This window comes from Rhinopithecus roxellana, chromosome 18 (assembly GCF_007565055.1).
Source record: "Rhinopithecus roxellana isolate Shanxi Qingling chromosome 18, ASM756505v1, whole genome shotgun sequence".
NCBI classification, from domain to species: Eukaryota; Metazoa; Chordata; class Mammalia; order Primates; family Cercopithecidae; genus Rhinopithecus; species Rhinopithecus roxellana.
In genome coordinates, this window is record NC_044566.1 from 43136552 (window position 1) to 43149327 (window position 12776).

Genomic DNA, 12776 nt, shown 5'->3' on the forward strand with positions numbered 1-12776 from the left:
GATATAAAAACAGTTGTTGAAATAAACTCAATAGATGACTGAATGACAGAACAGACTCACATGAAGAGCCAGTTAATAAGCTGGAAGACTGATTTGAGTAATTCACCAAGAACCCAGAGCAAAGAAACAAGAGGAGGCACAAAACTGAGAAAATGGAGAGGAGGCAATAATGACCAAGAATTTCTCAGAACTGGAAAACACATAAGCAAACTGAATCCACCGAGTACCAACCAGGATAAAATTCTTAATACACATCACTAGACAAACTGTGAATAACTTCAGAATATCAAAACCACAGTCTTAGATGTTTCCAGAAAAATGTAGACTATCTAAAAGGAAGGTGTATCAGAGTAGTAATGAGATTTCTCATCAGAAATGTCAGATGCAAAATGTTAAAGAAAAATCAGTATGAACCCAGAACTCTATATCCAGCCAAGCTATCTTTCCATACTAAAGATGAAAAAAGAGACATTTACAGACATTCAAAGAGTCACTCAGAGACTGTGAAAGAAATATCTGATGATGAAAAATGACCCTATAAGAAAGCACTGAGGTATAAGCAGCATTAGTGAGCAAATAAATGAGTAAAACACATTAATATTAAACATAAACTGAATTTAATAACAAAAAAATTCTTAAAGATATAATGAGAGACTATATTCTTTTTTGGAGGAGAGATGGAAGGGATTGTTTCAAGATGACAGAAAGCAAAGCAGAAGCATGCTAAATTCTTTTTACAGGGGCCATATCGATACTGACTAAATGTACACTTTGTTAGGAAAACATAAATTTAAGAACTGTGTTGAAATGTAAAGTTAATCTACTAAAAAAAAAAAAACTGAACAAAGAAAACTCGGGGCTAACCCCAGTTAAAAATAAAAGTGATTCCAGCACTTTGGGAGGCTGAGGTGGGCAGATCACCTGAGGTCAAGAGTTTGAGATCAGCCTGGCCAACATGGCAAAATCCCATCTCTACTAAAAATACAAAAATTAGCAGGGTGTGGTGGTGTGCACCTGTAATCTGGGCTACTTGGGAGGCTGAGGAAGGAAAAGTGCTTGAACCCGGGAGGTGGAGGCTGCAGTGAGCCAAGATCATGCCACTGTACTCCAGCCTGGGCGACAGAGCAAGACTGTGTCTCAAAAAACAAGTGGAAAAATAAGATATAAAAGATACAAAGAGAAGCATATTAAATAATGACAAGAATAAGGTCAAAATATGTCAGTAATCACAATAAAGGTGAATTACCTATTAAAGGACAGACTCTCAGATTGGATGGCAAGCAAAACCTAGATATGATATTTTAAAATAAGAGACCCACTTAAGTTACACAAAATGTCACAGCAAGGCTGAAAATGAAGAGACTGGAAAAAGACATATCTGCAACTATAAGAAGAAACATTCATATTAAATAAGAGTTGAATATGAAAATCAATGTTGACAGAACAATTCACTGTAAGATTTAATATTCATGAACTTTTATGTACAAATATCACTCTGAAATATATAAAGCAAAATTTAAATAAAAGGAATATGCACAGATCCACAATTTGATAAGAAAGTAACAAATCAAGAAACTGACAGATAAAGTGGGCAAAAAACCAGGGTATAAAGGATTTAAATGACAAATTAACAAGCTTAATCCAAAAAATGTATAGAACCCTGCACCCAACAGAAAATACTTCTTGTGGGAGGAAACTGTAGACAAACTTAACTCTCATAAACTACCTGTGGAACGTGTAAATTAGTAGAGGTATTTTGGAGGCAAATTTAGCAAGACCTATTAAAACTAAAAATGCTCACAGCTTAAAACCAAGCAATTCCACTTTTACGTATAATATCCTTGACAAATAGTACATGTGCACAAGAAAACACAAAGATTTTCCTTGCAGCATTGTTGTATGGCAAAAAACTGGAAACCTAATGTTCTCAAGAGAATGGCAATAAAATGTGCTATACAGCACACATCAAACAAAATAGGATTTAACAAAAAGACCAGTAAAAGAGACAAAGAGAAATATTTTATATTAACAGATCAATTCAGTCATACACTGGAACGCTATGCAGCAGCTAAAAGAAACGATCCATAAATAACATAATGACCTATAAATAACATGTACAGGCTGCAAAACCAATGTCAAGAAATAAAGCTACAGAATTATGTACTATGGTATTTTTCCACTAAAAAAATACAAACGTATATATTCACCTATATAGAATATGTAACAGTATTAAAAGGTGTAAGTATTAAAAAACACTTGACAGCTCTGTACCAAAGTCTCCAGCAGGAGTAGGGAGGAAGAGGAGTGAGGGAACATTCCTTCTACAAAACTTTCAAAGAACGGAGAATTTTTATTATATACGAACTTCCAAGCAGGAAAAATACGGGAAGCTACTCAACTGTTTCTATGAGATAAATATAACCTTGACACGCAAGAAAAAACTCAAGGTCAAAATCTGGATTGTGTTCTTCATCTACAAGGTATCAATTTTGTAATAAAAGTGTACTTAATTTTTAAAAATTAAGTATATATAAATGTTCAAAAAGGAATTGTTCATTTTAAAGCTTTTTATAGCATATTGTCAAACTCTCTTCCAGAAAGGTTCTACCAATTTATACTTCCACTTAAGCACATTCAGTAATAGTTTTATTTTACTTTTTTTTTAGACATGAGGTCTCACTATATTGCCCAGGTTGGTCTTGAACTCGGGACTCAAGCGATCCGCCCCGCCGGCCTCCCAAAGTGATGGGATTACAGATGTGAGCCACCGCGTACGGTCATAGCTTTGTTTTTTTTGGGACGGAGTCTCGCTCTGTCACCCAGGCTGCAGTGCAGTGACGTGATCTCGGCTCACTGCAGCCTCCGCCTCCCGGGTTCAAGCGATTCTCCTCCCTCAGCCTCCCGAGTAGCTGGGATTACAGGGGCCCGCCACCACACGCCCGGCTAATTTTTGTATTTTTAGTAGAGACGGGGTTTCACCATGTTGGCCAGGCTGGTCTTGAACTCCTGACCTGAAGTGATCCGCCCGCCTCAGCCTCCCAAAGTGTGGGGATTACAAGCCTGAGCAACCGCGCCGGCCCATATCTTTGTTTTTTAGCAGCTCTCAACAGCGTTCACACCTGAAAATTTGAAAACAACTGAACGTGCAAAAGTGAAACATGTTTCCTGGAGAAAATCTGCAAAATACAATAAAGTATGAAAGAGAAAATTTAAACACCATCCCATCATCCAGAGACAACTGTGGTGTTAATATTTCAGAGAGTAAATGGGCTTAAAAAAGTTTTTTCCCCTTCTTTTTCATTTTGGCATAATAATTAAGCCAGTCTGCTTTGCTTCAATGTATGGTCCCTCTTCGTTTCTAAAAATAGGCTTTAAAAATACACTGACCATTTCCTATCGGCTCCTTACGTTTTAATTATAACGACAGAACCACGGGTTAGTCACGCTTCTAAGTATTTCACGTGTTCTTATTTAATCCCCCTAACAGTCACGTGAGTTAAATTGGCAGCTCGTTTGCTGATGAGGAAGCTAAGGCATGTCATACCGTAAGTGGCAGACACAAAATAAGGAACCAGGCAGCATGGTTTCAGAGCCTATGCTTTGGTTACTCCATTTGACCTCTTCAAAGTTACTTTCTTTGGCCTCATGCGTTAATATTTACAGAGCTCACTGCAGCTTTCCACATGCCAAAGAGCACAGTTACTTACATATCTTTCCTTACTTACTTATTGGGCTGTGGCTGATAGCGAGTTAGAAGTGTTACTATCTAATCTGAACTCAGTTATCTTGGATGAATGACTGAACTTGCTGTATTTAAGGGCTCGTGTAATCTTACCTGTGAAATGGGCTAGTGGTTAAACCTTCAAGTTCTGCTCCTGGGTTTTATACTGCTGTCCGTTTCCTGCCGCCCCTTTGACAGCCTCACGTTCCCAGCAGCTTAGGAATCACCTCATAAAGGCTGCACCCTGAGACAGACAGACAGGCAGGCTGAAATGGAGGTTGAGAACTCAGTGCGCCCGCGGCCCCTTCTGCAGCCAGGACTGTACTTGGGTGCCGGGAGAAGGGAGGCTGCAAGGGCTGGGGTCTAGCCCCTGCTCGGGCGGCCAAGGGCTCCGCGGCGTTGTCAGGTCCTCCGACCGCCCGGCTAGAGGAACTGTCGGGGGTCACCCACGGCGGTGCCTTGGTTTCACTTGGCTCCGCTGCGTTTTCTACGCTGCCCGCCTGACCTGAGGAGTGAGCTCTGCCAGCTCCGTTGGCGAGGCTCGGTTCCTCCGCGGGTGGGACTCTCCTCTGACGCCAAGCCGCCCAGACCTCCCGAGCGCGGGTGCCCTCTGGCCGGGAAGTACTTCACCATTTACTAGCCTTCACCTCAACCACAACAGTCCCACCTCGCCTCCACCGGGGATAAGGCACGGCGGAACCTCCGCCGGGGACCAGGCCTACCCACCTAAAGCGATCACTACATGGGAGGAGTCGGACGCCGGCCGTCCCACCACCCAGCCTGGAGCCCATTGATTGGTCGCACTCCCTACTGGTTCACGCCTCAGAGACTCGGCGCGCTTACCGCTGGCACCGCAGTGGCGCCCGAGCGCGCCGCCTCTCGTTTGGCTGCTAGCGCTCTCGGCTTGTCTCGCGCTCTCTATCTGGGCCAATGGAGTTACTCGTAGTCGAGAGGCCGGCATCACTGGAGTGGTGGCGCAGCTGTTTCCTCCGGTAGGTGTGGGGCTGCCATTTTGTGTGTGGCTGGGACTGGGCTTCTTGGGGGTTGAAATAGCGTCTCGCCGTAGTGGAGGGATCCGGAAAGAACACTGGGGTAGAGGAGAGGCCTAAGGGAGGAGACCCAGCGCCTTCTCACTTGCGGAAAGGATAGGTTTCCTTCCTGGGCCTGAGTCTCATCCCTGGCTAGAGAGAGCGAGGAGTGGTGGTGGTGGTGGTGGTTGTGATGGTGGTAATAGTAGGGATCCCAGGTTTTGGTTGGTCGTTGTGGGGGCTGGGCGGGGTCTTTGATGCCTTAACATTCATTCGTTGGTTCCGGGGAGCTCTTTAGTAATCTTTGTCTCACAAAGATTCTGGCCATCAACCCCCTTTGACAAAGGAGACTAGCTGATGAACTGCCTGATTGAGAAAGAAGCAAAGCTAGTAATGGAAGGGGAGTGCCTCACTACTATTCTCAGGTTCAAAAGAGACCTCCTCTTCCGTCATTTTCGAGGGAGCGGCTGCTAAACTGTTTGCTCTTCGCGGGGGTTACTCTTTGAGACTGTCCTTTGGTAATAGTGGGGGTCAAGTTCTGCGTTTGGGCAAGATTGATCTTTAGCGGGCAGCCAAGCATTCCTGCAGCTGTCTTTTTTTTTTCTTCGTTTTAAGCTAGAAAGTGGTGGTCTTGCGGAACGGGACATGAAGGAAGAATTTTGTCAAATCTTGATTTCCGCGATAACGATATGTTATAAATCTCTGGGTCTGCCATGACATGCTTGGTCACTTCATGGAGCAGGAGGAGGCTTTGTTAGGGAAAGCACCTTAATTTCTGAGCTCTTTTTGGGTGGGAGGAAGAAGACAGGACTTAACCTTGTTTTCCTTCCTCCCTTTTTTTTTTTTTTTTTTTTTGCATTGTAGTGGACGGCATGCATTGCCTTTCATTTGAGGGGAAAATGTATTGAATCTGAAGAGCAAGCTGATGAAAGGCCAGTATTTTGTGGTAGATTTCAGCATTTTGACTTGCATGAAAAGAAAGCCGATATAGTATTGCCTTGAGCTTAGATTTCAGTTATTCAGCATTAACTGATGAACAACCGAATCAACAATACATGATAAAGACATCTCCCATCAGGAATACCAAAAAACAAAACAAACAGCAAAATAATTGATGTTTGTTTGTTTTTGTCGCCCAGGCTGGAGTGCAAAGTGTAATGGTGCAATCTCCGCTCACTGCAACCTCTGCCTCCCTGGTTCAAGCGATTCTCCTGCTTCAACCTCCTGAGTAGCTGGGACTACAGACACCAGCCACCCTGCCCAGCTAATTTTTGTATTTTTAGTAGAGATGGGGTTTCACCATGTTGGCCAGGCTGGTCTTGAACTCCTGACCTTAGGCGATCTGCCACCCTCAGCCTCCCAAAGTGCTGGGATTACAGGTGTGAGCTACTGCACTGGGCCTAACTGATGAATTTAAAATTAATTTTGGGCAGGACTCCATGGCTTAATGCCTGTAATCCCAGTGCTTTAGGAGGCTAAGGAGGGAGGATTCCTTAAGGCCAGGGGTTTGAGACCAGCCTGGGGAACAGCAAGACCCATGTCTACAATAAAAGCCAAAAAATAGCTGGGTGTGGTGGCATGTGCCTATTGTCCTAGCTACTGAGGAGGCGGAAATGAGAGTTTGAGGCTGCAGGGAGCCAACCACTGCACTCAGCCTGGGCAATAGAGTGAGATCCCAAACTCAAAAATAAATATAAAACAAAATTTTAATTCCTTTTTTTATTGAAGAACCTTATAAAACCTAAGTTGCAAGAATTCAGGTATCGATAAAGTGGTGTTGATTTGGTAGCTAAAGTACATGTCAGGAAAAGTTATCAAGATCAGCTAAAAGATTCTGGGTAAGAAACATCAATAACAGTAGGAGGTCAGTACTAAATAATAATGCTGTTTAGCATTTAGATACAAATGCTAAAACATTGGTATCTCATTCACTTCATATATTAGATAATATAATTGTTCAATGAGTCAGTAAAAGAATGCAGTAATTGGGAGGTGTGGATATACCTTTTGTTTTTTTTTTAGCCTAATTGAAAAATAATTGTTGAATCTGCTTCCTGGAAAACTTGACTTTCAATTTGGATTAAATTTATTATTGTATCCAATTTAAACATACAAATAATGTTAAGGATAGGTTCGTAATCCTTGGTCTTTACAAAAAAATTTTAAAGGCAGAAAATTTAGATAACTAAGGTGAGTCCTCAAGCGATAATGCTCTATTTGCTATTGTTTTCTTGAAGGCACATAAAATCTTTTTTTTTTTTTTTCTGGAGACAGAGTCATGCTCTGTTGTTGTCCACGCTAGAGTATGCAGTGGTGTGATCTCAGCTCACTGCAACCTCTGCCTCCCAGGTTCAAGTGATTCTTGTGCCTGTAGCTGGGACCACAGGTGTGCGCCACCACACTCAGCTAATTTTTGTGTTTTTAGTGTAGACAGGGTTTCACCATGTTGGCCAGGCTGGTCTCGAACTCCTGACCTCAAGTGATCCGCCCACTTCGGCCTCCCAAAGTGGGTACAGTCATCTTCTATGTGGTTAAGATTTAAAACTTCAAATCCTTACCTTTTTCTGTTGTCCAGCTGGGTAGCTTCAGTCTCCAAAATGCCTTTCCTTTTCATCTTTCTACTCTCACGGTCACTGCCTTAATTTAGCTTCTATTTTACTTTTTTAAAAAAACATTTTAGGCCAGGCGTGGTGGCTCACACTTGTAATCCTTGCAGTTTGGAGGCCCAGGCTGGGGGATTGCTCGGGCCCCGGAGATAGAGACCAGCTGGGCACCGTGGTAAAATGCTGTCTTTACCAAAAATACAAAAGGTTAGCCAGGCATGGAGGCATGTGCCTGCAGTCCCAGCTTCTTAGGAGTCTGAGGTAGGATCACCTCAGCCCAGGAGGTTGAGACTGCAGGGAGCCGTAATTGTGCCACTGCACACAGAACTAGACTCTGTCTCAAAAAAAAAAAAAAGTTTTAAAATAAAAAACATTTTATTATTTCTAGGAGCCAGGAAATTAAAAAAAAAAAAAATCTTAGTACTCCCTTAGCGGCAAATACACTAAAATTGGAACTATACAGAGATTAGCATGGCTCCTCTGCAAAGATTACATGCAAATTTGCAAAGCATTCTGTATTTAAAAAACCAAACATTTTATATGACATTGTATTATTCACAAAGCCCACATTCCTCAGTTTGGAATTTCTGTTACTTAAGATAGAGGTTTGGCTACTGTGATGGAGAAATTTAAAAATAATTGTGGCCTTAATACAATTTTTTCCAATGGAAAAATATGAGCTGATCAGGTGGCTTTCCTACACACGGTTGTCAGGGGCCCATGCCCCTAGCATATTGCTCTGCCATTCTTAATGCAGCTGTATCTTGTGGACCAAGATGACTGCTTCACATCCTACTGTTTTATAGTACATGCTTAAATTGAAGGGTAAAATGTGTTATGGTAGGGGACCCAATATTTGCAAGTGGTAGTAGGAGTAGGATTTTATTTCACTACCTTAATTTTTTAAAGGTCATTTTTACATTGTCACAGGAAAAACTTTTAAGTAACAGTTATATCACTGCTATTAGGATTTCATGAGCTTTTAATTGTTCTATTAGGTTCCTGACAGTTATATTGTGGAGAGAGGAGGGTAACTTGTGCCTTTCAAATACTGTGCTTGTGGCCTATATTGTTACTTGCAGTCCTGGGGCCTACTTTGTACTTTGCGTTTCTCTCTGTAGAAATGGTTCCCACAGCCAAAAATCACTTTTTTTTTTTTTTTGAAACATGGTCTCGCTCTGTTGCCCAGGCTGGGGTGCAACGGTGCAATCACAGCTCACTGCACCCTCTGCCTTCTGGGTTCAAGCAATTCTTCTGCCTCAGCGTCCTGAGTAACTGGGTTACAGTCACCCACCACTGTGCCCGGCTAATCTTTTTATTTTTAGTAGAGACAGGTTTCACCATGTTGGCCAGGCTGGTCTCGAACTCCTGGCCTCAGGTGATCTACCCAGCCTCCCAAAGTGCTGGGATTACAGGCATGAGCCACTGTGTCCAGACCACATTCTTTTGAAAGTAACTGAGGCTTAGATCAACAGCTTCCTCCTTTTTGTTTGTTTTTGAGGCAAAGTCTCCCTGTCACCTAGGTTGGAGTGCAGTGATGCGATCTTGGCTCACTGCAGCTTTGACTTCCTGGGCTCAAGTGATCTTCCCACCTCAGCCTCCCTAGTAGCTGGGACCACAGATGTGTGCCACTATGCTCAGCCAATTAAAAAAAAATTTTTGTTTTTTTTTTTTTGTAGGGACAGGGTCTCCCTGTGTTGAGCTGGTCTTGATCTCTTGGGCTCAAGTGATCCTCCCACTTCCATCTCCCAACGTGCTGGAATTACAGGCACGAGCCACTGCACCTGACCGCCTCCTTGAAATATAGACAGGTTTCATTCAATCACAGTCTTTTTTTACTCGATACAGTTGACCCTTGAACAGCATGGGTTTGACCTATTTGGGTCCTCTTATACACAACATTTTTTCATTAAATATGTTGGAAATTTTTTTTGGAGATTTGTGACAGTTTGAAAAAACTCACAGATGAGCCATGTAGCCTAGAAATATTGAAAAAATTAAGAAAAAGATATGAATGCATAAAATATATGTAGATATTGGTGTATTTTATTTACTACCATAAAATATACACAAATCTCTTATAAAAAAATTAAAATTTACCAAAACTTACACAAATGCAGATTGTACTTGGCACCATTAGTAGTGGAGGGAAATGTAAAGTGTAAGGATGCAGTATGAAACCATAACTGCATAAATGACTGCAGTACATGGTAAATGACTGTGGTACTTACTGTACTACCGTAATAATTTTGTAGGTCTCTCTGGTTGCTATTGTAGTGAAGTGAAGTGCTGTGAGTATCTGCTTGAAAAGCCCTGTGATGCTGATCATCTCCATGTGAGCAGCTCATCTCTCCAGTAAATTGTGCATGGCAGTGTAAAGTGATCTTGCCGTTCTCATGTATTTTTCATGATTAGTGCAATACCATAAACCTTGAATAACACCATGGGACCCATACAAAGTACCTCTAGTGATGCTGGAAGTCCCTGCAGGAAGCAGAGAAAAGTCATGACATTAAAAGAAACAGTTTAAGTGCTTCATATGTACTGTAGATTAAGGTCCGAAGCTGCTTTTGCCTGCCATTTCAAGATAAATGAATCCAACATAAGGATCATTGTAAAAAAAAAAAAAAAAAAAAAAAAAAGAAAAAAGAAAATTCATGAAGCTGCGGCTACACCTGCAGATGGGAAAATGTTCTATATTTTGCAAAATGCAAAATGTGTTAATAGATTCTTTATGTTATCAGTAAGGCTTCTAGTCAACAGTAGGCTATTAGTTATTGGGGGAGCAGGAGACTGCATGGGCTAGGGAGTGTACCTCTAATCCCCATTGTTCAAGGGTTTGCTGTACTCAAATTCTTAATGTATGCATATTTTATAATGTGAGAAACAAAATAACTCCTTGGGAGGCAGGACTCCTTCTGGAGTCTAACAAAGTGTATGCAGTTGACATTTGATAAATGTTTGCTCATTTGAAGTATATTTCAAGTTGAATAAAGAATGGAGTGAGAAGCTGCCAGAGTAGGCCTATTAGGCTTTACATGAAAAGTGTAATCTATACCTTTGGAGAATGTGCTCATCTCTTAGAAATCAGCAAATAAAAACATCAATACCCTGATAGAAAATGAACAAAATACATAAATATGCTTATGATAACAAGAACAAATGGCTTACATGAAAAACAATTGTAATTAAAGAAATAATGAAATTATTTCTTAAACCTCTATAAAATAATATAGTATGTGATATAGGGAGATAGAAATCCTTAGTCACTGTTTGTACAAAACTACACTTGTATAACTTTTTTAGAAAGCAGTTTGTCAAAATGCATCAAGAAACAAAAGTTCATATACCTTTTGACCTTTTCTAAGAAACTTGTAAGGAAGTAGAGATAGAATCAAAGCTTTATCATCACAGTGTAATTTTGTACTTGTGAAAAATTGGAAATAACATATCTAATGGTAGAAGAATGGTTTTATAAATTATGACACATCCCATCATTATATTTTTCAGTCTTTTAAAAGGAACGTTTTCAAAGGGTAGTGGCATAGACTACTGAATGTCATAGGAAAGTGGTTACCATTTTGTGTTAAATGAAAAAAGTATAGAATAGTCATTGGGAAAATGCAAATTAAAACCACCATCATTGGAAAAACGCAAATTAAAACCACAGTGAGATACTAGTACACAACCTGTTACTCAGAATGTCAAAACAAACAATACATTTCCTGGCAAGGATACAAAACAAGGAGGAACCTTAGTCTTGCTGGTGAGACTGCAAATAGTACAGCCACCTAGAAGACAATTTGACAGTTTGTTATAAAACTAAACATATCCTTATCACATGATCTAGCAAGCCCACTCTAGATTGAAATCTACCAGCAAGATAAGAGAGTTCCAGTAGTTTTTCATCCTTGTCGGCACTTGGCATTATCAGTTAAAATTTTTAGCCTTTATATGAGGTATGGAGGGGTATCTCATTGTAGTTTTTTTTTTTTTTTTTTGAGACGGAGTCTCGCTCTGTCACCCAGGCTGGAGTGCTGTGGCTGGATCTCAGCTCACTGCAAGCTCTGCCTCCCAGGTTCACGCCATTCTCCTGCCTCAGCCTCCCGGGTAGCTGGGACTACAGGCGCCGCCACCTCGCCCGGCTAGTTTTCTGTAGTTTTTTTTAGTAGAGATGGGGTTTCACCGTGTTAGCCAGGATGGTCTCGATCTCCTGACCTGGTGATCCGCCCGTCTCGGCCTCCCAAAGTGCTGGGATTACAGGCTTGAGCCACCGCGCCCGGCCTCATTGTAGTTTTGATTTCCCCTTTGATGATTGTGCTTCTCTGATGAAAAGTGAAATGAAAACCTATATTGGCTGTTCTGCAAATATTTATAGCAATTTTATTTGTAATTGGCCAAAACTGGAAACAACCAGATTCCACTAAGAAATAAATTTTTTTTTAAAACTCCAGCATGTCCATACAGTAACATAGGAACCTCCTTTTTATTTTCTTTAGAGATGGGATCTTGCTGTGTTTCCCAGGTTGGAATACAGTGGCATGATCACAGCTTGCTACAGCCTTGACCCCCAGGCTCAAGTGAACCTACCTCCTCAGCCTAAAGAGTAGCTGACACTATAGATACGTGCCACCATGCCTGGCTAATTTTTTGTAGAGATGGCATCTCTCTATGTTATCCAGGCTGGTCTCAAACTCCTGGACTCAAGTGATCCTCCTGCCTTGGCTTCCCGAAGTGCTAGCATTATAGGCATAAGCCACGGTACCTAGCCTGGAACCTCCTTTTAGTATATAGTTATATAAATATATGGCAAAATGGAATATATACTAAATTATTATAAGAAAATTATCAAAATAAGCCATAAAACATTACATAAGATTATGAAAACATACCCCAAAAATGTGGCCACAAAGCAGATGAAATGACAATCTAAATATTTCAGAATAAGCTAAGAGAATTTAAGGAAAAGATGAAATCTTTGAAAGAACCACATAAATCAGAAATAAGAATAGCTCAGACATGAGATAGGTAGGAAGTTCTAGCCAGAGCAATCAGGCAAGAGAAACAAAAGGCATCTACATAGGAAAAGAAGTCAGACTATCTTCGCTGATGGTCTGATTGTATACCTGGAAAACCCTAAAGACTTCACCAAAGGCTCTTGGAACTGATAACTTCAGTAAGTTTCAGGATACAAACTGTGCAAAAATTGGTAGCGTTTCTACACCAATAATGTTGGAGCTGAGAGCCAAATCAAGAATGCAGTCCTGTTTACGATAGCCATACACACACACACACACACACACACACACACACACACACACACACACACACTCACTCTGCCTAGGAATACCTCTAACCAAGGAGATGAAAGATCTATACAAGAACTATAAGACACTGCTGAAAGAAATCATTGATGACACAAAG

The 12776-nt window shown here is 41.0% G+C and overlaps 2 protein-coding genes and 1 pseudogene across 10 annotated transcripts in view; 2 read left to right on the forward strand and 1 right to left on the reverse strand.

The window, feature by feature from the left end:
- SETDB2 (SET domain bifurcated histone lysine methyltransferase 2) overlaps positions 1-4684 on the reverse strand; it is a 51999-nt gene extending 47315 nt beyond the window's left edge. For 2 of the 6 annotated variants that reach the window (XM_030922448.1, XM_010363837.2), the window contains exon 1: positions 3836-3963. The gene's annotated coding sequence lies outside the window, so the exon portion shown is untranslated. Of the gene's footprint in view, positions 1-3835; positions 4415-4447; positions 4465-4564 lie in introns of those variants that run through there. The other 4 variants (XM_030922445.1, XM_030922446.1, XM_030922444.1 and 1 more) reach the window with 4 other exon arrangements.
- CAB39L (calcium binding protein 39 like) overlaps positions 4579-12776 on the forward strand; it is a 136802-nt gene continuing 128604 nt past the window's right edge. For 3 of the 4 annotated variants that reach the window (XM_010363840.2, XM_030922453.1, XM_030922451.1), the window contains exon 1: positions 4579-4713. The gene's annotated coding sequence lies outside the window, so the exon portion shown is untranslated. Of the gene's footprint in view, positions 4714-9039; positions 9164-12776 lie in introns of those variants that run through there. The other variant, XM_030922449.1, reaches the window with a different exon arrangement.
- LOC115894698 lies at positions 7776-7875 on the forward strand (annotated as a pseudogene).